This window comes from Homalodisca vitripennis, chromosome 6 (genome assembly GCF_021130785.1).
Source record: "Homalodisca vitripennis isolate AUS2020 chromosome 6, UT_GWSS_2.1, whole genome shotgun sequence".
Taxonomy (NCBI): domain Eukaryota; kingdom Metazoa; phylum Arthropoda; class Insecta; order Hemiptera; family Cicadellidae; genus Homalodisca; species Homalodisca vitripennis.
This window is the reverse complement of record NC_060212.1, coordinates 162,967,558-162,993,611: the sequence shown is the minus strand read 5'-3', so window position 1 is coordinate 162,993,611 and position 26,054 is coordinate 162,967,558. Positions and strand designations below refer to the sequence as shown.

Below are 26,054 nucleotides of genomic sequence, written 5' to 3'. Positions count from 1 at the left end.
AGTATACGCTTTTCCAAGGATTGTGCCAAATATTTACATTTGGCGTCCTCTGAGGTGCATATCCAGTACAGTTAACAGTCCAAACAGTTCAATTGTTGGAATTGTATCCAAGCCGGAGGTATTTGTTAGTATTTGTTCGAGGGGAGATTAAACTGGGCTATTGATCTCGCGAGGCTCCCTCCTCGGTTCTTACTACAAATAAACCGCAAGGAAAAACAAACATTTGGAGTCTGAGTCTCTAGAAGTGGTTTGGGGTCAGGCAGGGCTCGTTGTTGTCACTCACAATATTTCCGGAGACAACCGAGGCCTAAACAAACATGGCGGGAAACAACAACGCGGTGAAAGCGTTTCGGACAGTGGACAGTAGCACAAGTCATATCACACCAAATCGTGAAATAATTGGACTTTCGGTCGGCCTTTGATTAGTCGCTGTGGGTGGGAGTGATTGGGGTAGCGGCAGGGAGAGGTGAGAAGTGGCAACGCTGCAAGAGTTTGGTGATACCGCCGCTAGAGCGCTCCCGCCACTGGCCTGGTGTGAAATCTCCCAGTCAGTCGCTGAGAAGTGCCGAGAGTAGTTGGTATATTTGCCGAGGCTCTCCGTGGACGAGGTGCAACACTTTTCTATTTGCTAGGCGTTGTCAACGTTATCCTCGGACGATTCTGTAATTATAAAAGTCCCCGTTTAAATGTACTCTCAGTGATGACCTAAATGTCGTATTTCTCTTTGTGTTACATCAGACGAGATTTATGTGTTTGTGTTACTGTAGATCAGATGACCTCTCCATCTTCAGGAAATCAAATTGATAGATGAATTATTTCAGATTCCCCCATGGTTTAGTGCGAATGTGATACTTTTTGGCAGAAAATATAGTGTCTTTGTGATTGTGATCTCTGGAATTGCTCGACCAAAACGGATCTCCCCCTTGGAAAATTGTCGGAGGATGCTTGGATACTTTGCTTAGGATGCTTTGATAAGGTAGGAACGCCACCATTAATTGTTAATATAAATAAGAAATGTAGTACTAGTTAAAAATCCCACGGGGTGCATATGAAGAGAGGTATAAAGCATAAATAAATTATACTTGTAACTCATAGCACTTTATGAAGGTTATAATTCACCCAAACTACATGCGTATGGTGATAAAATCCTTTTCATTATAGTGAAACATTAATTGAGAATATTTTTTGAAAATGCGTTGGAAAAGTTTACAATAGTTTACAAGTTATTACATACAAATTATTAGAATATTTTTAAATGTCTGTAGAGTTGTATTATTTTTATAGAATGACATGGATGTAGGTACAACTGGTATGCGTTTTTATATCACATTATTTTAAGAAATGTAAGAAATATATTGATCCCAATACTAACTAGGATCTGATTTTTAACTTAATGCTGTAGCGACCAAATCAATGTTAACATGTTATCTGTTCTAATGTATATAATTAGCATCATAGTTTATCTAACTCATGAAACAACTTCAGTAAACGAAATTTAATGGTTTTGTTAAGCATTGGTACTGTGCATGTAAAACACTGCATTTAAATTTAACATTCTCTTGTCAACATTTAGTTTAACCAGTTTCAATATGATCAACTGAGTGACACGATAGCCTATAATTATGCTTATTCAAATCTAATAACGTAAATCAGTACCATATAAAATTGTTTACATGATTCAAGATTCTAAAATGTTTTCTGAGAAAAGCGTTTATATTAAAACAGGCTATACTTGAGTTATTCTTATTCTTACCTAGAAATTAAAAATAAACTTTCCATCTGATCGTTTACTTAATTAACAAAGTGATGATTAATTAATCTGAAATGACAGACCAAAGCAGAGTTCAAGGAGCTATACAAACTCAGAATTTTTGTATACTTCAAAGGGGAGCTCTAGTTACCTGGTTATTTTTGAAAACTGTTGAGGATTATTATCAATGCTCATGTAACTGAAACTCTTTAATTCAGGAAAATAGCACATGCTTTACAAACTATTTAATAGTGTTGTTTTTAATATTTTAAACTCCACTATAACATTCGTATCATTAACCACTGTAAGGCCTGCAGACCATATTTGCCTATATGGATATTATATCGCAAAGTTTTCATTTCATATCCATGTAGAATACTTCTTAATATACATATCCGAATTTACTTTAAAGTTATAATAGTATCTTATTGTAAAAAAAAAACATTTCATTTAGAAATAAGGAATCTACAATTTGCTCAGCTCATAGATAAAAAGCACAGTATGGAAATACATAAATTACGACTCTATGATCCAATGGTACTGCGTTAATTGTTTGTAGAAATATTATAAATGTAGTAAATAAATCGGCATTTTGTTTACTATGAGAATCAGATTTTCAACAAAAATATTTAAAATAATCTTTTAATCTATCTATGCCTGTCTGTGTGAGTTGCATGACTTTATTTGTAATGTGGAGCTATACTTGAAAGGTGTATGCACAAGGGGTAGAGGGTTCACATGTCAGATCTACATGTGATATGAATGATTCTATTTTATATTCTAAATATGCATATGGACCATTTAAGTTCATTTCAGTTCAAAAGTAAGTAGCAAAAACGATGTTGGCTTCGGTGAGAAATTATCAGTATGGTGAGATTAATTATTTTTTAAAGTAACTCTGAAAATACCGTCTAAGTGATATTTCATATACCATAAGTGTACATAAGCTTGTACAGTATTATTGAAAAATAAAAGGACCTAATGATGAACCTTGAGAAATTCCAAATTATAAATAGTATGGAATATGCTGTAAATTTCTCAAACATAGAGAAACAAAATAATACTATCAATATCAATATAATGCTTTACGTAACAAGCCCGAAAAAACAAGCGCATGATGCATACTTTATTACCCTCAAGGAAATGTTATAAAGAAAATATAATTTTTTGATGGTCTAATACGATTGTTTTAACCGCATAGAAACCAATTCTGCGTAAATGTACTATTTATGAAGACATCTTTGTACATCTAATATAGGGTACTAAAAGGTAGTACATAGTATAATGATATTGGGCTGGCTGGCCGAAAGTTGTGTTTTATGACCTAATGGTACATTATCTTGGTTTAATTCTCTGTGGGCCTATTTAAGAATGATAATTTAACAACGTACTGGAACTATTTTCTTTTCTGTTCACACAAAACATAGAATACAAACATGACAATGCCATTTGTAACAAAATAAATGATCAATTAATAATACAGAATATATTTAATTTATACAATAACATTAAACTAATACGCTTGAAGGAAATAATTAACTAACACACAGAACGCTCACTGATAGATTCGCTTTGTTCACTGATAATACATTATGTGCGATCAGGTTGTAGGTGCCAGCAAGCGTGCCTGTTGATAAATAATAATTTATATCAGAGAAACAACTGATTAATAGTTTCAACCCAGCAATTAATTCTCTATTACTGAGCCTAGAGTATTGGCAGGCGTAGTCGTGTAACCGTTTTCTTGGTCGTAATACCATTTGCCGTGGTAAATTAATTATTTATTTTTACAAGCTTTAATGCGCAAACTCCATATAAATTGCATTTAAAGGGTTTTATCTTTTGGTTTGGAATCTTCAATAAATCGTGTATACTGTATACGATTCAAATTAGCTGATATAGTGATTAGTTATTTATATACATTTGTATGTATATATGTTTTATATATATATATATATATATATATATATATATATATATATATACATACTAATAATCGTGTAAACTCAATAACGATATAACATACGATACAATCTTGCTTTGCCCCTTTATTGTTACCCAATACGACAGTCAAGTGAAAGTCAGCAATGTATCACTGACTATACAGTCATATAGATATGTGTAAACTCAATAACACAATATAACATACGATGGTTGACAATGTTTTCTTGCTTTGCCCCTTTATTGTTACCCAATACGACAGTCAAGTGAAAGTCAGCAATGTATCACTGACTATACAGTCATATAGATATGTGTAAACTCAATAACACAATATAACATACGATGGTTGACAATGTTTTCTTGCTTTGCCCCTTTATTGTTACCCAATACGACAGTCAAGTGAAAGTCAGCAATGTATCACTGACTATACATATAGATATGTGTAAACTCAATAACACGATATAACATACGATGGTTGACAATGTTTTCTTGCTTTGCCCCTTTATTGTTACCCAATACGACAGTCAAGTGAAAGTCAGCAATGTATCACTGACTATACATATAGATATGTGTAAACTCAATAACACGATATAACATACGATGGTTGACAATGTTTTCTTGCTTTTCCCCTTTATTGTTACCCAATACGACAGTCAAGTGAAAGTCAGCAATGTATCACTGACTATACATATAGATATGTGTAAACTCAATAACACGATATAACATACGATGGTTGACAATGTTTTCTTGCTTTTCCCCTTTATTGTTACCCAATACGACAGTCAAGTGAAAGTCAGCAATGTATCACTGACTATACATATAGATATGTGTAAACTCAATAACACGATATAACATACGATGGTTGACAATGTTTTCTTGCTTTGCCCCTTTATTGTTACCCAATACGACAGTCAAGTGAAAGTCAGCAATGTATCACTGACTATACATATAGATATGTGTAAACTCAATAACACGATATAACATACGATGGTTGACAATGTTTTCTTGCTTTTCCCCTTTATTGTTACCCAATACGACAGTCAAGTGAAAGTCAGCAATGTATCACTGACTATACATATAGATATGTGTAAACTCAATAACACGATATAACATACGATGGTTGACAATGTTTTCTTGCTTTTCCCCTTTATTGTTACCCAATACGACAGTCAAGTGAAAGTCAGCAATGTATCACTGACTATACATATAGATATGTGTACACACAGTAACACGATATAACATACGATGGTTGACAATGTTTTCTTGCTTTTCCCCTTTATTGTTACCCAATACGACAGTCAAGTGAAAGTCAGCAATGTATCACTGACTATACATATAGATATGTGTAAAACTCAATAACACGATATAACATACGATGGTTGACAATGTTTTCTTGCTTTGCCCCTTTATTGTTACCCAATACGACAGTCAAGTGAAAGTCAGCAATGTATCACTGACTATACATATAGATATGTGTAAACTCAATAACACGATATAACATACGATGGTTGACAATGTTTTCTTGCTTTTCCCCTTTATTGTTACCCAATACGACAGTCAAGTGAAAGTCAGCAATGTATCACTGACTATACATATAGATATGTGTAAACTCAATAACACGATATAACATACGATGGTTGACAATGTTTTCTTGCTTTGCCCCTATTGTATCCATACATTTTACAACATAATTCAACATTTGATAATCAATATTATTATTACTTGTAATGACCTCATATATTCTATAACATTATTTGTATCCAAATTTGGACAAATATATAAAACACAATGGCCCTGATTCCGTATAGATACATTTTTAACACAATTTAACATATTGTGTTCAATGTGTGTTAAATGCTACAATACTTTTATGTCCTGGCCCCCTATATACTATTACACAATTTAACATATGATAATTTACAATTCTTCCCTGTTATGGTCCTGTAAATACATTTTAACATACGGTACTAATTAACAATACTGCCCTGCCCTGGTCCAGTATTTGTTTGAAAATATTCATGGAACATTTTAACTAAGCAGAACGTGCCTTGTTTAGGTTCTAGGAATGCTTCTTTTTGCATCCCAGACTATATTAATATAATCTTTAATATTAATTAAAGATGTGTTTATTACATTAATTGTCAACACAGTTACAATTTAAAAAGTAAATATTGGAGTTTACAAGGCCAAAATACAACGTGATCAGCATCTCGTTAGATAAACCTTTATTAATTATGAACTTACTCAAAATTACTAGTTTAATATCCAACATTAAGGAAAGAACGTTTTGAAACATCCATTATCATTAGAGCAAGGCTAAATTGACAATTGCAGCTGATATTAATACAACTTTACTATAAGCTAGTTTCCATTGTAAATGCTCGGAACATGGATAGGTTTTTTAATCATGGAATTATCCTGGTCATCATATACACAATTTTATGTAATAACACAAACAAACAAAATTACTCTAAATTCTCAAAAGTATAATTTTAATTACGAGATAATCTTTAAACATTTCAGACTTATAGCTTGCTGATGAAAGGAAAAGTTTCTTCTGGTAATTCTATTTGTGCAGCCGCGTTTCCTTCCAATGAAACTGTTTTAAAAGGAAGCCGAGTTATGGATCTAATTCAAAAGAAAAAGCTGAGTTGAAACAACTTATTAAAGCCTTTGTAGGTTCCCCTCAATAGAAACAATCATTTATTTCGTTCTTTTTGAAATAGGCCACGATAAAAAATACAAAGTTTCGTCGTCGTGAATGTTAAGAGGACTGATTATTTTATAACAAAACTCGGATAAATCGCAGTACTGTATTGAGTTATCTGTCTTTTCCACAGTTATAAGTGTAATAGAAGTGACTTTCCTCATAATTGAACTGCATGAAAAGTTTTAATACTTTAGTACTAAGTATTATTGTATTTGTAATACTTCGGTACGAGATATTATAACACTTGCAGCATTACGTAAAACTATTTAAATTTTACAGGGGCTTACAATTTTACGTAACAAAGATTTAGATTTAGCTCCAGGCTTGTTTACAGTAGTAGGCGCCGGGTCGGAGCTACGCTGTTGGCAGCCAAGTGTAGACCAGTGGGGGAACCAGGTCTACCAGCCTACGCGCTCAGCACGTAACAGCCAGGTGTTGCCCAACGCGCATAAAGGGCCACGGGTTACAGCCTTTCAGGGCCGCTGCAGTCATTGTAATTGTGGAGGAGGGAGGGTCGTGATTCAGGAGAACGACATTTAGAATTAATTCAAACTGGGGTTTCTATGTACATTTACAAATAATACACTCCAGATTGTATAAAATCCAAATTTCAAGTTGTCTGAAAGTTCAAAAATTAATTTTCAGCCGAATTCGAAGTTTAGGCTTTGTTGGCTTCTCACTAAGACCGCTTGACCTTAGCCAGTGACGAGCAAGAGAGCCTTACAGTTTAGTTGGGAGTGCGAGCAGCTTCCGATCTTGGTAATATCTATAGGTAGTCGAGTTTCCAATACCAAATCCCATTACATCACCAACCGATCTTGGCAAAACACTGTGGCACACCGAAGTTTGCCATCCAAGGGATTACGTTGTTTGGTGAAATATAAAGGCCGATTCCAATAGCCTTATCCTCACACCCGAACTTTCGTTAGCTGAATTATAGGGAATCCAGTTCCACGAAAGTGCAAAGGTCAGCTTCTATTAAAACAGTCATATAACATTAAGTTCGATAGTTTTATTATTGTTAGTTGTTTTGTGGCATTTAAACTAGTACTAGTTTTAGTTCGATTTAGTCTTTAGTTGAACTTTCTGGTCGTTACTTGTCAGCTAACTAGGTACATAACGACCTAGGTACGGTCGGGACACTTCCGATGAAGAAGTTTTTCTACGATTTTCTCGCACTGGTTTAAGATGCCCAGTGGTGTGTTTATTATATTGGGATATATCTACAGAATATTGGTGTAATATGTAGCCTACAATCTGTGTGCCTCTTCTAACATAAATATTAAGTATCCATAAATATCCATCAGTGCAGTGACTCACAACTTGTAGTTCGTTAACTTATAGACTATTTTCTGTTCACTGTCGGAGAACAAAATAGGGTTAAAACTTGTATAAGAGTTAAAATACTTGAATCCATTTGTAATACTCGTACGTCGATTATATAAACCTGTCATCTAATTCGGTTGGTATTTAATTGTGAATATACCACACATAGTATGCCTATTTAACGTAATAGATTCCTTTAGATTACCAGAAGCATTATAAAGATCAGAAGCGAGTAAACAAACTAAGTCCTGCCGCCATTAGAATAATTTTCGGACACTGTTCCAAGTCGAACATTAGAAACCATCAACTCTATCGACCTGCCTGAGATTCTATTTTAACTCTACAATATTTTTGTTTGATCTAAATAAAAGTCACAATAATCCCGTTTTTTAACCATAAAAATCAATTTCGTAAAACCCACATTAGATTTGCAGTATAAATAGTACCGGCTAAGAGTTTCACGATGAAGAGGTGAGAGGCTTTGACCACCTCCCCTCCTCGGTTGCTACCTCGTGCCGTTAGTGGAGGGACAATGGTCGTGGGAGAACGGCACCTTTAACTTGACACCTGCTGCAAACGTGACTCTACTATGGCTGTGATATAATGTGGCGGACCTTCCTTCACTTTCTCCACACGGACTGCGCGTGATGCTGAATGAACTCGGTGTAAACTTTCTTGGAACAAATTCGTGAAGGTAAAGGTGAATGGGTCGGATGTTTCAAACACCAAAAACTTTGTTTGGGTACAATAGCTTTTCACGATTGTCGGTTTTTACATGTTTGCTTATATCCCCGGTGCCCTTGAAACCCCTTGTTTTAAAATCTATGTATTATTTATGTGATGTCGTAGCTATGAATAAATTACTGTTGCAATACGGTAACGTTTTATACGCTCCCTTGTGCTTCCTTGAATGCGTATGCATCAGGTGTGTCACATTGTACTAGCAACATTTGCTATTTTAGTTAGCTCTGTTGCACTGGTTTACTTGGATTTCATTTAGGGCCTATATATAAGATTGTAATTTATAATTTAATCATGAGCATGTAAAATTACATTCTACTTTTTCGAGAGAAAGAAAACTCAATGTTCAGTTCATCTATAGAACTTTTATGCGCGAAGAAATACAGTAATAACGTAATGGTTCTTCCTCATAGTCGGAAAATGTGGATAGATTTTTGACAAATTTATTCTCATGGGATTTACTTGTAACTTACTTGTATCTCTAAAACCACTCGAGATATAAAAAATATTGCAAATGTTTTGAAAATGCTATAGCCCAACTATTCCAAAAAACTTTGTTTTTCTATAGGTTTGTAAGTAACGAACTTGTGCATTTTTAAACTTTTAATGGCTGCCATTTTGTAACTAAATGGCGAACCAAGAAGCTTAGCCGAAATCTTGCAAGATCAATTTTTGTACTAAATTTAAACTTGTTTGGACATTTTAGGGCAGTTATCATTTCCACAAGCCGCGTTTTCTCAAGTGAAAGCGATTGCAATAGGTAGGCTATACAAAATCTGCCTAATAGGTTTTGAGTAAAGGTTAAAGATACGAGTAAGTTAAAATTATAAAATAATGTTAAGAAAAATCGTGTTGAACTGTTAAATAACTCAGCTCAACTCAGATATTTTCAGTATGCAATAAAAATAATAATAAACGTGGATTAATATTCACATTGAATGGGTAATAACGCTGCACTCAATTCACTTGAACTGTAATACCTTACATTACGTACGGTAGATGAATTTCTATTAATACCGATATAGTGCTTTATTTTTTCGCATTTCCCATTACATTGGTTGTAACAGTTATTTGAAATGGATATACGCCAATTTTTAATTGATATTCTTGACCAACCGGCTTTCGACGAACGGCCACAAACAAGGCGCGTTTTAGCGGTATCGAAACTGTACAATAATGTTATTTATGTGTATTGAAATCAGGTCTCCATCATATGACGTTCTCACATTAGTTTGAGCAGATGCAAACTTCTTAACGAGTTCCGAGACAGACCAATGAATTAACTTCTGTTGTTTAAATAGATTTTCAGCAGTCCACTAATTCAGCTATGGTTGGGGTACCACTTAAACCTCCGATGGTTGTTGGTACATTTACAAGTAACAGATCGGTAACTTATTCATACTCAAAATTCCTCATGAAGGTTTATTTATGTATTTGACTAGCCTAATATCTGGAACCTTGGAGATTGTTTCTGCATTGCACGGTAAAATATGCTACGCCTCAACAGTTTGTGCTCACGAACGGTTTCAGATATGAGACGCAGCCGCTTCTGGTACAAGAAGTCGAAAGTTCAGGAACGTAAATAATAAATCGTTTAAGTGGGCTTGCCTTCGCTAACTTGAACACAAATTGTTATCACTTGAAACTCGGGAGCTAAAGCCAACTTTGTTCATTAAAGTTGGCCATTTGTAATGCAAATGCATTCAGAATGAATTGGCATTTTTGAGAAAGGAGTTGAATATTCAGGAGGCGTTGCGCAGTGTTGCTGTCGCCGTCGCCTCGAGTCAATAAGGTCTACAGTTGCAATACGTTTCCGCTTGGCCACCATGTTTATTCTACTTTTTGATGGCCTTATTGTTTTTTGTGATGTTACTAAGGGTAACAGTAGAGAACCGGCTGTACAGAAACTACCTTGAGTTTGCCCTATTATAACAATGTTAAACTTGTACAGTCTGCTCTTAATGCCTTGGTACTTGTAACATCATTGAACGGATTATTCATTTTTCTATTTGTCTAGTCTATTCTAGCTCGCTAGCTACTTGAAGACTAAACAGCATTTGGTAGTGAAGTAGTGAAATTTAGTTGTCCGCACATTAACACAGTATGTATTTGAATGTTAGGACTTTTGCAAGTATGTGATCATTCAAAACGACCGCTAGGTTAAAGAGTTTATGGTGTTTATATTGTGCTATGTCATTATAAGAAGAAATGCCAGCTAATATTCTAATAATTTGTATTTATGTTGAAATTATATTCAAATGAAATAAACAACGTTATCATTAAATACTACTTGAGAGTCTGTCTACTTTCAACATAGAGAGTTAATTTATATGTGAATGTATGGTGGTATATTTTTATGAAGTGACGTGTATTGATTGTGTAAGAATCATAATAATAAATAAGATTTTATGAATTATTTTTTCACTTCAGAACTTAAAAATGTTTGGAAAGGTTGTTGGCTCCACTGGAGTTTTGTACACTCTGACAGCGTACTGTCCATCGTGTTGGTGGCTGTTTCAAAGTGACTGATCTATCGAGGACAGACAGAGAGACAGACAGACAAACATAAGCCGCCTTATCGAGTGTTTATACGTTGTTATCTGAGCGGTAGCTAGGTCTCGCGTCGTCGCTCACGCCGGGTCGGGTCTGGTCCGACCTGCGGGGCGTCTGACCCCAGAGGACGATTAGTCCCGACTGATAGAAGATAATCACATTCATTCGAGGCATTCATTGAAGTTATTGAGACAATGCTCGGATATAAAAACATCGGGTTTCTTGCCAGTTGGAATAATAGTGCATTTCTCATTAATTCACAACTATTTCGTTTTTGTTCTTCGTTCTTAAGATGTCTTGCGTACAGAAAACAGATAAAACAGAAAAAAAAACTTGTACACTCCCCCCCCATACCACAGACTAAAAACAGATTGTGCTCCAACGACGCCGAGCCGAATCTCATGAACTCATTCCTTTCTAAGTAAAATGGTAAATGTCTACAGACGAAGTCTTTCTCGAGATATCTTACCATAAAATACATTCACATTCTTATACATTAAAGTACATTAACGTATTTAAACGATAAAAGTCTACAAATAAAAGTGAGTATGTTACATAAGTAGGGATATTTACAACTTTCTGCACAATTTCAAATTATAAAATATTGTGCGGACAGAGAGACAGAAATTAATGAAATCATGAAATAATAAACATTCATTATATACATTAAAGTATTTAAACGATAAAAGTCTACAAATAAATGTGAGTATGTTACATAAGTAGGGATATTTACAACTTTCTGCACAATTTCAAATTATAAAATATTGTGCGGACAGAGAGACAGAAATTAATGAAATCATGAAATACATTCACATTCTTATACATTAAAGTATTAACGTAAAACGATAAAAGTCTACAAATAAAAGTGAGTATGTTACATAAGTAGGGATATTTACAACTTTCTGCACAATTTCAAATTATAAAATATTGTGCGGACAGAGAGACAGAAATTAATGAAATCATGAAATACATTCACATTCTTATACATTAAAGTCCATTAACGTATTTAAACGATAAAAGTCTACAAATAAAAGTGAGTATGTTACATAAGTAGGGATATTTACAACTTTCTGCACAATTTCAAATTATAAAATATTGTGCGGACAGAGAGACAGAAATTAATGAAATCATGAAATACATTCACATTCTTATACATTAACGTATTTAAACGATAAAAGTCTACAAATAAAAGTGAGTATGTTACATAAGTAGGGATATTTACAACTTTCTGCACAATTTCAAATTATAAAATATTGTGCGGACAGAGAGACAGAAATTAATGAAATCATGAAATACATTCACATTCTTATACATTAAAGTCCATTAACGTATTTTAAACGATAAAAGTCTACAAATAAAAGTGAGTATGTTACATAAGTAGGGATATTTACAACTTTCTGCACAATTTCAAATTATAAAATATTGTGCGGACAGAGAGACAGAAATTAATGAAATCATGAAATACATTCACATTCTTATACATTAAAGTCCATTAACGTATTTAAACGATAAAAGTCTACAAATAAAAGTGAGTATGTTACATAAGTAGGGATATTTACAACTTTCTGCACAATTTCAAATTATAAAATATTGTGCGGACAGAGAGACAGAAATTAATGAAATCATGAAATACATTCACATTCTTATACAATAAAGTCCATTAACGTATTTTAAAACGATAAAAGTCTACAAATAAAAGTGAATATGTTACATAAGTAGGGATAATTTACAACTTTCTGCACAATTTCAAATTATAAAATATTGTGCGGACAGAGAGACAGAAATTAATGAAATCATGAAATACATTCACATTCTTATACATTAAAGTCCATTAACGTATTTAAACGATAAAAGTCTACAAATAAAAGTGAGTATGTTACATAAGTAGGGATATTTACAACTTTTCTGCACAATTTCAAATTATAAAATATTGTGCGGACAGAGAGACAGAAATTAATGAAATCATGAAATACATTCACATTCTTATACATTAAAGTCCATTAACGTATTTAAACGATAAAAGTCTACAAATAAAAGTGAGTATGTTACATAAGTAGGGATATTTACAACTTTCTGCACAATTTCAAATTATAAAATATTGTGCGGACAGAGAGACAGAAAATTAATGAAATCATGAAATACATTCACATTCTTATACATTAAAGTCCATTAACGTATTTAAACGATAAAAGTCTACAAATAAAAGTGAGTATGTTACATAAGTAGGGATATTTACAACTTTTTGCACAATTTCAAATTATAAAATATTGTGCGGACAGAGAGACAGAAATTAATGAAATCATGAAATACATTCACATTCTTATACATTAAAGTCCATTAACGTATTTTTAAACGATAAAAGTCTACAAATAAAAGTGAGTATGTTACATAAGTAGGGATATTTACAACTTTCTGCACAATTTCAAATTATAAAATATTGTGCGGACAGAGAGACAGAAATTAATGAAATCATGAAATACATTCACATTCTTATACATTAAGTCCAATAACGTATTTAAACGATAAAAGTCTACAAATAAAAAGTGAGTATGTTACATAAGTAGGGATATTTACAACTTTCTGCACAATTTCAAATTATAAAATATTGTGCGGACAGAGAGACAGAAATTAATGAAATCATGAAATACATTCACATTCTTATACATTAAAGTCCATTAACGTATTTAAACGATAAAAGTCTACAAATAAAAGTGAGTATGTTACATAAGTAGGGATATTTACAACTTTCTGCACAATTTCAAATTATAAAATATTGTGCGGACAGAGAGACAGAAATTAATGAAATCATGAAATACATTCACATTCTTATACATTAAAGTCCATTAACGTATTTAAACGATAAAAGTCTACAAATAAAAGTGAATATGTTACATAAGTAGGGATATTTACAACTTTCTGCACAATTTCAAATTATAAAATATTGTGCGGACAGAGAGACAGAAATTAATGAAAATCATGAAATACATTCACATTCTTATACCATTAAAGTCCATTAACGTATTTAAACGATAAAAGTCTACAAATAAAAGTGAGTATGTTACATAAGTAGGGATATTTACAACTTTCTGCACAATTTCAAATTATAAAATATTGTGCGGACAGAGAGACAGAAATTAATGAAATCATGAAATACATTCACATTCTTATACATTAAAGTCCATTAACGTATTTAAACGATAAAAGTCTACAAATAAAAGTGAGTATGTTACATAAGTATGGATATTTACAACTTTCTGCACAATTTCAAATTATAAAATATTGTGCGGACAGAGAGACAGAAATTAATGAAATCATGAAATACATTCACATTCTTATACATTAAAGTCCATTAACGTATTTAAACGATAAAAGTCTACAAATAAAAGTGAGTATGTTACATAAGTAGGGATATTTACAACTTTTTGCACAATTTTCAAATTATAAAAATATTGTGCGGACAGAGAGACAGAAATTAATGAAATCATGAAATACATTCACATTCTTATACATTAAAGTCCATTAACGTATTTAAACGATAAAAGTCTACAAATAAAAGTGAATAAGTTTACATAAGTAGGGATATTTACAACTTTCTGCACAATTTCAAATTATAAAATATTGTGCGGACAGAGAGACAGAAATTAATGAAATCATGAAATACATTCACATTCTTATACATTAAAGTCCATTAACGTATTTTAAACGATAAAAGTCTACAAATAAAAGTGAGTATGTTACATAAGTAGGGATATTTACAACTTTCTGCACAATTTTCAAATTATAAAATATTGTGCGGACAGAGAGACAGAAATTAATGAAATCATGAAATACATTCACATTCTTATACATTAACGTATTTAAACGATAAAAAGTCTACAAATAAAAGTGAAGTATGTTACATAAGTAGGGATATTTACAACTTTCTGCACAATTTCAAATTATAAAATATTGTGCGGACAGAGAGACAGAAATTAATGAAATCATGAAATACATTCACATTCTTATACATTAAAGTCCATTAACGTATTTAAACGATAAAAGTCTAACAAATAAAAGTGAGTATGTTACATAAGTAGGGATATTTACAACTTTCTGCACAATTTCAAATTATAAAATATTGTGCGGACAGAGAGACAGAAATTAATGAAATCATGAAATACATTCACATTCTTATACATTAAAGTCCATTAACGTATTTAAACGATAAAAGTCTACAAATAAAAGTGAGTATGTTACATAAGTAGGGATATTTACAACTTTCTGCACAATTTCAAATTATAAAATATTGTGCGGACAGAGAGACAGAAATTAATGAAATCATGAAATGACGTGAAATCAGCCTGTTTGGCAGGTGGATATGCATTAGATATCGTTATTCAATGAATTACATAAACATAATGAATGTTAAGATTTTACTTTGTTGTTGGTTATCACGAACGTTGTTCTCGATGGAAGTATATACATACCGGCAATATATATTTTAACAAAATTCTTTTCATTACGAAATCCGTAACTTACTGTACTTCTGTAGCAACTCAAATTGTGAACGTGAATTACGAGGATCGGACAGTAGTATAGTAAAACATCCCAACATTCATAATAGTAAGAACGACACTCTATAAGGTACCGCTTTTGGGAATCACGAAAAATAATGGAATCATCAAAAATAGGTCCAGCCAGTCCCAAACAAACAACAAAAACAAACTTGTAAGTTCCGAGAACGACCGCGCCACCTGCGATCGTCAGTCGTCGCTATTTACGGCCCTTTGAGTCAACAGCATCCCCCCCTCCTACCAGTTTCCCCTCTCTCCCAGTGTCAAGTCAGCTGTGATGTGTGTGATCACCTTTCACTTGCCTGCAGCAACTATCACTGATCTATCTATACACTACAAGTGATCTGGCCTTCAATGGCTGATTTTTTACCTGTTTTCTATCAGGTTTGCCTCCTTCCAAGTCAGCTGTGATGTGTGTGATCACCTTTAACTTGTCTGCAGCAACTATCACTGATCTATACACTACAAGTGACCTGGCCTTCAATGGCTGATTTTTTACCTGTTTTCAATCAGGTTTGCCTCCTCCAAGTTAGATGTACACTTTAAAATATTTTCTTATTTATTTATTTCGTTCCCTGTCTAAATTGTGAAACAAGTTTCAATAGAAATCAAATACAAATATGAAAATGAAACCTGAGGTTTTTTTGGCTATAAGTAGTTATTATTCAAATCACATTTAATTCCACAAGTTGTTGAACATACATAAGTAAATAATTTGTATTAAATAGGAAAACAAATGGAGCATTTAATTTTTTGATTACAAATTTTAAAACTATACTAAATTTTGCTTGGGTTTTACTTTAAAAATCGAATGAAGTTGTGTAACAAATACGGTTTTTATGTATAAAAATGATGCTTAGATAAATTCACAACTTCATATTTGTTTTCAGACGTCTTTTGTACTAATCACGTTGTTTTGAGACGTCTTTTGTACTAATCACATTGTTTTCAGACGTCTTTGTACTAATCACGTTGTTTTAAGACGTCTTTTTTACTAATCACGTTGTTTTCAGACGTCTTTTGTACTAATCACGTTGTTTTCAGACGTCTTTTGTACTAATCACGTTGTTTTCAGACGTCTTTTGTACTAATCACGTTGTTTTCAGACTTCTTTTGTACTAATCACGTTGTTTTCAGACGTTTTTTTTTGTACTAATCACGTTGTTTTCAGACGGCTTTTGTACAAATCACGTTGTTTTCAAGACGCATCAAATTTTGGTGGTTGTTTGCTACTTCATCAACGGTGTTAATGTCTTTGTTTTTATTCAGTTTTGATCGCCTTGGATAGAATACATCGTAAACAAAGTCACTAAACCAGCTTTCTCCAAAACGACATATTTATTAAACTAAACATTACGAATGCCCTGTAATTATAGTCCTCTCTCTTTCGAGACTACAAAATATTCTGACTCAATTTATTCAAAATTAACAACAAGTTTGATCTAATACAGTATTTAGACTATGATATAGATTGGAAACTGTTATTTTTACGAAGTTGATAACAAGTAACCGTTTTTATCGTTTTGAAAGGTAATTGAAATACCCAGTCTATTCATCAATGCTTATTACCTTGAGTTAAAATTCCACAATAATTGCTTTTAAGTTGCATTTGCTAAAGGTTACAATCAAAGTTTTAGAGTGTAGTTATATTGAAAAGTATATCAATCTACCACTAGACTATATCAACTCCAACACGTTCGTTTTTAGTGATAATGTATGTATGTCTTCTTGTAAAACATTATCTCTGAGTAGAGAACTTTAATCTAGCTTAGACAGTGGGGAAATGTGAATATACTTTGTACATGTATTTATTAATTTTACTTTAGGTTATTATTTTCTTCATCCGTCACTGGTTATTTCGAATTTCTGTTTGGATCAGTTATTAACAATGGTAATTAGTGGTTAAGGCCGAGAAACGATGTATTAATAATCTATCCACACGACAGTTACTTCATATTAATGCTTTAATATATATATATATATATTATTACTGCGTAAGTAGCCTACTATCCCAGGCTATGAACAGGCGTCCTACATTACTAAATGTATCGCCATGTTTAAACTGTAGTGAACTGTGCAATAACGGTACACGCACACCGCACATACGCCAGCGCGTGAAATCCGAATGGACCACGTCCGGGTCGCTGGCAGCTGTCGCGAATCGCCTCACGGCCCACCGCTCACGCCGGGTCGCCAGCGACTCGTGTGGAAATGTCAAATCTGTTCGGTATGTAAATTAAAGGCCAACCACTGAACTTATTTAACCACTGGCTCTCACGGTCGACCGCGTGGTTCGCTGCACCGTGCACGGTTCAGGCTTCCTTTGTTTTGTGATTGATTAGTTGTTATTGTTATTACGTATGTCTAGTAGTTAGTATTGTCTATAGTCTAATTACAGTATTGTCTATAGTTAGTTACTATTTATCACGGGTGTTATAAGTCTAGCACTATTTCCCATATTAAAAAAAATTAAATTCCTTAACTTTGTCAATAAGTTATTTTGAAGTTGCAATTACAAATAACTTTTTAAGACCCCATTTAAGACCCATATGGCATAAAATAAACTTTTTTATCATAATACACCATTAATAGCGGTTTTAATACTCAGTTGTATTAAACAATACTAAAAGTGATTAGTTTTATTTCCCGCGCTAATGATTTTAGTTTTCCTGTGCGATAACGTGATAACGTGTGTGATAACGTTACATTCTTTTATTATTTCAATAGAAGTAAATTACAGCTAATTTTGATAGGTAACCTTGAGAGTATGACTTATTCAGTAGACACAACGCAAATCGAGCCAAAACAACCGCTTTTGCTCCAAGAGTAGTTAAAAAATTTAGTAGTGGCTGTCTTTAGTGTAAAATTTTGCGACCGAATATTGAAGTTAAGAATCAAAGTTGGCTAATACTATATACACATATAAAATACTTACTTATATTGGCTTTTTCGATAACGTTTGGGCTTTTATAAGTTTATTTGAGTAACGGTAAGTTCGTTTTATAACACAGATAGTTTTATTCTTATATTTTAAAGACCATTGAAATGCTGTAGAACTTGCATAGTTCTACGTCATAGAGAGCAAATATAATAAAACATTCTTGAGTGTTTCATAATGATTTGTAATATTCCAAACGTTGTAATATTTTTTCGATTGTTTGGTTACCATAGCGATATTGATGATATCGCAACTCTGCTTTCGGCAATTGTTTACTTTAGCTCTTATCATTAAACATTATTATAAGTTCAATTTTTCCAATCTAATGCGAAATCAAAACTGCACATCGTGTGATCGATTTACACATTCAGATAAAGTTGGGATTCGAGCATTTTGTATAATAATATGAAGAAAAGTGTAAATTACCAGAATTATTCCAAGATTGGAGTCTAACCACTATCAATCATTTTATATATTCCTAGTAATCCATACAATACTATGTGGAATACATTAAATATGAACAGATTGTCAGTTTTCGTTTAATGAATAAATTAGGGAATTATAAAATAGGGATAAATAAATCATTTTTTGAAATCTAGGAGTAGGTAGTTTTATTACCATTTCAAAAAATCACAGTAAATATAATTCACTCTGAGATAACTTTGGTTCGTTAAATCAAAAATATATAAATATTGTTTAAACTTACTTAAATGACACGTATGTGAACAAATTCAAGAAAGGTTGTCCCATAGCAGCAGCAGGTGACAGTACCTATTTGAAATAATACCGGTAAAATCCACTCTCGTTGGTCTATGATTACGATTGAGCATCGAGCTCAGTCACCCTAAAATGAACCTCCTCCTCCCCCCCTCCCCGGCTACTTTTATTTGTACCGACATAAAAATACTATTGGGAGTATATCTGACTGCCTCGTATTTCCGCGTTGTCGGGGGAGTCTCCAGTAACTTGTCTGGGGGAAGACATAAAACGAACAAGCCCCATAAATTTCCGCGGTAGACATAACACTGGCAGTGCCTTGCCCCGGCTTACTTATACTTAATTCAGCGGTTGTTGCTCCATAACCTCCGTCATAAACGTTTCATTGCCTCGTCAACTTCTGCGCTGCTTACCACGGAAAACATTCTGCGTACTGGTAGATTATATTCCAAAATACTGGTAGGCCTAACAGTGAATACAAGTAACTATGAATTTATAAGGTTAAAAACCGATGAATAACAAATCAGCTTCTACACAAAATTCACACATTGATTGCATTTTTATCAAGAGGAACTTAGCCAAAACTTGTGCTAGGAAAATATGTATGTCTTAAATGATAAGGTTGTCTTAATATTTATATTAAATAAAGTAATAACATCACTTTTTAAATGTATTCTATGTAGTGTATACAGTATCAATAACAATATCAACTTTTAAATTTAAGATAAGTAAATGACATATGAGTATATTGAATCAAATACCTAAAAACTTAAATATAGTTATACTACTCTCTGATATGTTACAATAAATTTGACGTTACCGTTCATAAACTAAAAAATAATGTTTAGTTTATTATCGAGCAATCAATTGTGTCTAGAAGACAAAGTTGTGATCGGGTATTATTTCGTATGTTTATGGTTGCTATAGTTTTGTTTAATTTGCCTTTCTATGATCTATCGTATGTAGGCCCTACTGTGGGGCGTAATCAGTGAAGCACCGAGCAACTTGGTTTACATAAACAAATGTTAGAAATTTGAAAAATATTCCATCAAAACAGAGAAATTAGTTTTAAGTTAAGTACTGCCAAGAAACATTAATCCAAAGAAGGACTTACAAGCTTAAGTGTGTGATATTAATAAAGTAATGGAGCTAATCTGAGTTGAAGTTAAATCTAATAACCTTTGACGTGTGATAGGTAACTTGGGTTATTAATTTAGACCTTATCAAATCAGTGTGTTCAGTTTTATGTCGCTGTTTATACATATCAAAGCCGACACATCGTTGATTAAACTTTAGTACTTAATTTGTTTAACTTTAGTACATTATGCGATTTAATTTACGTATTTAAAGTTTTCATATGAAATAAATATGAATTTCCACGGAGAGTAAGATAGATAATTCTAATTTTTCTTTATACATTGACCTGCCGAAGAAAAAAGAGGAATATGAAGTTCAATCCCTATGCGGTTCGGAATCTTTGTACTTCAATCGGTTGGGAATCTAATCCAATTATTGAGATGAAATCAATTAATCCTGTCTAGAAAACTTGCTGCCACAAATTAGTGTAAGTGATAGGGGATGGGTTTTCGAATTTAAAATTATCCATACAGGTAAGTAATTTGATATAATGACAACAACAACAACATCAACATCAACAAAACACAACATATAACAACAACAACACAACAACACCAAAACACAAACACCAACATTCAACAAATAACAACAACAAACGACAACACAACAACAACAAATAACAACATCAAAACACAACAGCAAAGAACAACAACAACAAAACAAACAACAACAACAACATAAAAAGCAAACAAAAACAACATTAAATAACACCATTTAACAATAATAACAATACAACAACAACATTTTTTCAACCTTTAATAAATATTTGTTTCACGAACTTTTACTAGTAGAGACAGGAACAATTTATTTCACTCACCTCAGATTAACACTATGTTTACCACTACAATAGTTTTGTAAATTTTATCAAGAATAAATTATTGGCATGTAGTCAAAATAAGAAAAATCTCTTCCCCACAGTAAACAAATTGCTAAACTTTTAGATGTGATTCTAAGATTTATACACGTTTGTTGTTTTATATCTTGATGGAGTATAAATTACATTTTTTGTAAGAATAGAAATGTCACATTTAAAAAAAAAGGATAAATAAGGAATGAATTTAAAGTAACAGAGCGTTACCGAAGCCTCTAAATCAATTGGTGGGAAAATATTAATTTCTGTACAGCTGTGTACCCGATATCTCAAAAGGAAAGCGACTCATAGTCTCCTAATTTCGCACGATGGTGCTTGTCGCTTCACGGGATTTGGCGATTGTTAGCGAACATTTTTACATTGGTCTTATGGGTAATCGTGATGACAACGAGAACATTGTAACAAACATAAATGTGTAGCCAAATTAATTATAACCCATATGGCATTTAAACATGTGATACAGTTACACATGTAGTCTCATGAAACTAGGTATATACATGAAACTTATCGTGCAACATCAACGAAGCCTGTTACGCGACGATTTGTTATGGCATAATAAATTAAACATATAATTATATATCACGCGACTCAGGCCGTGCTATTTGTGCCGTATTATATAAAATATCCCGTGATGACTATAGTCCTCGTATGTCAAATAGACAAAGTGTAAAATAAATCTTAATGAAACAGTCTCTTCTAATTTACGCTCTGCCACATCTAAACGTATATGATTATTTGCTTGTTGCGAAGTTCTATCGGTGAGATGGTAGAAAAAGAGTAGTAGTAGCTTGCCGTATAAAATTGTATTGTTTCCAAAATTTCTACTGATCGGATTAAAGACTGATCCATTTTCCCGAGAAAGGACCAGACAATGAAGCGCTGTTTTACGACCGAAAGGGTGCCAAACTAGATATCTCACGTTGGTATTATTCAAGAGCCTCTTTCTCAGACAATACGAAAGTACATTAGCATGCAGAAAACGTACTCTACACTCGAGGGTTACAGAACCCCACAGCTACTCTCTTGACATCTCTGTGGACCACGTGCGCTCGCGTCCACTCGATCATAAGTCTACTTCACCGTCAGAAAAATCTCTCATTTCGTGTTCTGAATTACCACGAAACATTTTGCAATACTTCAACTTGTTTGGAACAAATAATATTCAGAACGTGAAAACGCGTTTCGGTATCCACGCTACTCTGCTTTTAGAATATTTTGTATTGATAATGATCTGGAAATATATTATGTAAATACAAAACGAAAACAGTTTGTTTTTTTTGAAAAGTTAGATATAATTTTTGCAATTCGACGATCAGCGTTTTAGTAAAACGTTGTAAAACAGTTGCAATGGTTTATGAGCGGCAATGGTCATAAATATATGCGCGAGTAGGAAAAAGGAAAAATAGAAAATATCAATAATGAAGTGCTGCATTCCCCTTCACGTAAACAGTGTTACATGATCAATTCATTCCTAAGGTGAGAAATAGGGTTTTCTCAGATGTCTGAATGACTAATGAAATAGATGTTTTTCGTGTTTTCTTATAAAATTGTAAACTTTAGCTAGTTAGTTTTTAGTCTCTATTAAAACCAACGAAATAGCAACATTATTTGTATTACGTGTTAACGAAAAACACTGTAATTTTACCGTTAGAACAATTTAAAGGTTGTTGTTTTGCTGTATTAATTGGCCAATATAAGTTTGTGAGATTAACTCAGAAAAGAAAGATGTATGCTAATTTCTTATTTAGTTTTTTTTATTCTGGTGAGGATTTATGAATGAACTGTTAATTATTTTGGAAAGTCCATTAATTGTCTATAAAGCAAGTTCGCAGTGAAACTTTTGTATATCCGGTTGAATTATTTTGGATATTTGCTTTGTCCTAAAGACTCCTAACCAAAATACTCACGGGGAAATAATGTTTAAAGTTACGAAGGCTTGCTCGGTATTTATATACATTAAGTGGATAGCAGCAAGCCATTTTATATATCATTTTCTTGACACAAGTTGGCTGTATCCTCACAGCATAGCTGTGCTAGGGCAGACCAGCTCCCTGAGAAGATCCTGTTTGTCATTGTAATCCTACGTCCGGTTGTGTACTGTCATGTCTAGCGTCGCACATCACAGTGAATACTGGATCACATATGGGCACTATAGTGTATACATCAGTCCAGTCCACATCACAGTAGTACATCACAATGTTGTATGTTTTGTACCCAACTCCAGAGTATACCAGCACCGGAGTACACACACGACCTACAAAAAGCTGGACCGCACACTACATGATAGAGTACACACACGACCTACAAAAAGCTGGACCGCACACTACATGATAGAGTACACACACGCCCTACAAAAAGCTGGACCGCACACTACATGATAGAGTACACACACGCCCTACAAAAAGCTGGACCGCACACTACATGATAGAGTACACGCACGACCTACAAAAAGCTGGACCGCACACTACATGATAGAGTACACACACGCCCTACAAAAAGCTGGACCGCACACTACATGATAGAGTACACACACGCCCTACAAAAAGCTGGACCGCACACTACATGATAGAGTACACGCACGCCCTACAAAAAGCTGGACCGCACACTACATGATAGAGTACACACACGCCCTACAAAAAGCTGGACCGCACACTACATGATAGAGTACACACACGCCCTACAAAAAGCTGGACCGCACACTACATGATAGAGTACACACACGCCCTACAAAAAGCTGGACCGCACACTACATGATAGAGTACACGCACGCCCTACAAAAAGCTGGACCGCACACTACATGATAGAGTACACACACGCCCTACAAAAAGCTGGACCGCACACTACATGATAGAGTACACGCACGCCCTACAAAAAGCTGGACCGCACACTACATGATAGAGTACACACACGCCCTACAAAAAGCTGGACCGCACACTACATGATAGAGTAAACACACGGCCTACAAAAAGCTGGACCGCACACTACATGATATACTATATTTCGCAATTTGTATTAGGGAGCTTATTTCTAAATGTTTGGGTCTGAAAATGTCATACTCCCGGATTAGAAACACACTGTGTTAGCACAAAACAGTTAGTTCCAGTAAAATAAAATGAGGTATTGAATATTACACCGCAGACTAAATTTTTGTTATAATTCGGTTTTGACAAAATAAAGGACAACTTAGTAAGAAGTGGTGTGGAAATATCAACTTTGAAGGAAGGTATTATAATTAAGTTAGATAGCAACATATCAGAATATTTTTCCAACTTCAGAAAACGGTAAAGGTAAACCACGTGTAACTACCCTCACAATGTTGTTGCAAATAACTGCAGTTAAAAAATAAATTTTTGGAAATGTCTACAATCTCCTGCATGTAGACAGAGGTTATTTGGAAACAATGTTGGACAAATCTTTGGACACATTGATGTATCGGTTTCAAACAATCGATGACAAAGGCAAACATATTAAAAGATATGTTTGTTAATCTTTATTTTCCAAAATAGGAATATTATGTTTTTAATGTCAGTACTTATTTGAAAACGAGGGAGGTGGAACTAGTATATGTTGCTGAATAATACTGAAATGGTGTGCCTATAAAATTAGCTGTTAAACCAAATCTGTAAAAATAATAATGATAGTAATAATAACCATTTATGTTAACAATATAACAATATTTTCGTAAGCAGTGTTCTGTAAAAAAACTTTTAATTTACGAGGATTGCAATGATTTCACAATTATTTACTGATACATTATTAATAACACTGTAGATATTAAACGTGTTTTGATAAAAAATATTTTAATATTTAATGTAGGTGTATGCATTGGTCCATAGATTATATATTGTTTAAAATGCTCTGGACAGCAAAAACTGTACAATCAATTTTCCATTGAACGATTTCGTATTGTTTTCTAAATTTGTATGTTAAATTCTAAGATTTTTTATATTTATGCTGCATGTTTCCAAACACATTTAGCATGTGCAACGGGTTTCGGAAATTTGCTACCATATGTGGCAAAATATATACCTAACTAAAAGTTTCAAGGAATAAAATCTATCGTCTTCGTCAGTTTGAGTAATATTCAGTTCATGAAATGAGAAATAAAGAAAGAAGCGAAAGTAAAGGGGTCTTCTTTGTTCTGGCAAACATTCCATCATTAAAAATTTAAAAAAAGAATAGTTTTTGTTTCTGAAGTCTAGAAATTTGATTATATCGTTTGTTGTTATCGTTATAATGCATGACTTTGGTCGAATTGAACACATTTAAATTTTAATTTATAACGTTTATTAAACGCGCAAAAAGCAAGGGCCGAATATCTAACTCTAAAAGTGTATTTACATGACTCTCTTAACATTCTTGTAAAATAGTGTACCTAATCATTTTTATGATATACGATCAGCTTGCGTGCTGGGGAGTATCATGGTTAATATTTCTATAATATTTCTCTGAATAACCACCCGATCGTATTATATGATTAGACAGAATATCGGTGAAGTCCCATCGTTGATCGTTGAGGGTTTTCTATGACAGATGTGTACCCACTCCGAGTAAGCAAGGAACACTTTGTATGCTGAGAGGTTGTCAAAGTACAGCTCATGAAAGCATCCCCAACCACTTATCTCTGCAGTCCTAGGACTTGAGCTACATATTTAATGGCGGGGAAAATCACATTTTGAGAGAAACCGATTTATAAAACAAATTACATTAGGGAGTTCTCATCTGCGAATGTCTCTGTTATTGCGTTATTATGTCAAGTGATGTATTCAGATCTATTTATCCGCTTTACAATAATTTATAATGGAAAACCCGTGTTA

General features: G+C 33.3%; 1 protein-coding gene across 1 annotated transcript in view; it reads left to right on the top strand.

Moving 5' to 3' along the window:
* Window positions 1-527: 527 nt before the first annotated feature.
* The window catches only part of LOC124365112 (insulin-like growth factor-binding protein complex acid labile subunit), a 105,691-nt gene continuing 80,164 nt past the window's right edge, over window positions 528-26,054 (top strand). The window contains exon 1 of the mRNA XM_046821056.1: window positions 528-976. The gene's annotated coding sequence lies outside the window, so the exon portion shown is untranslated. The remainder of the gene's footprint in view (window positions 977-26,054) is intronic.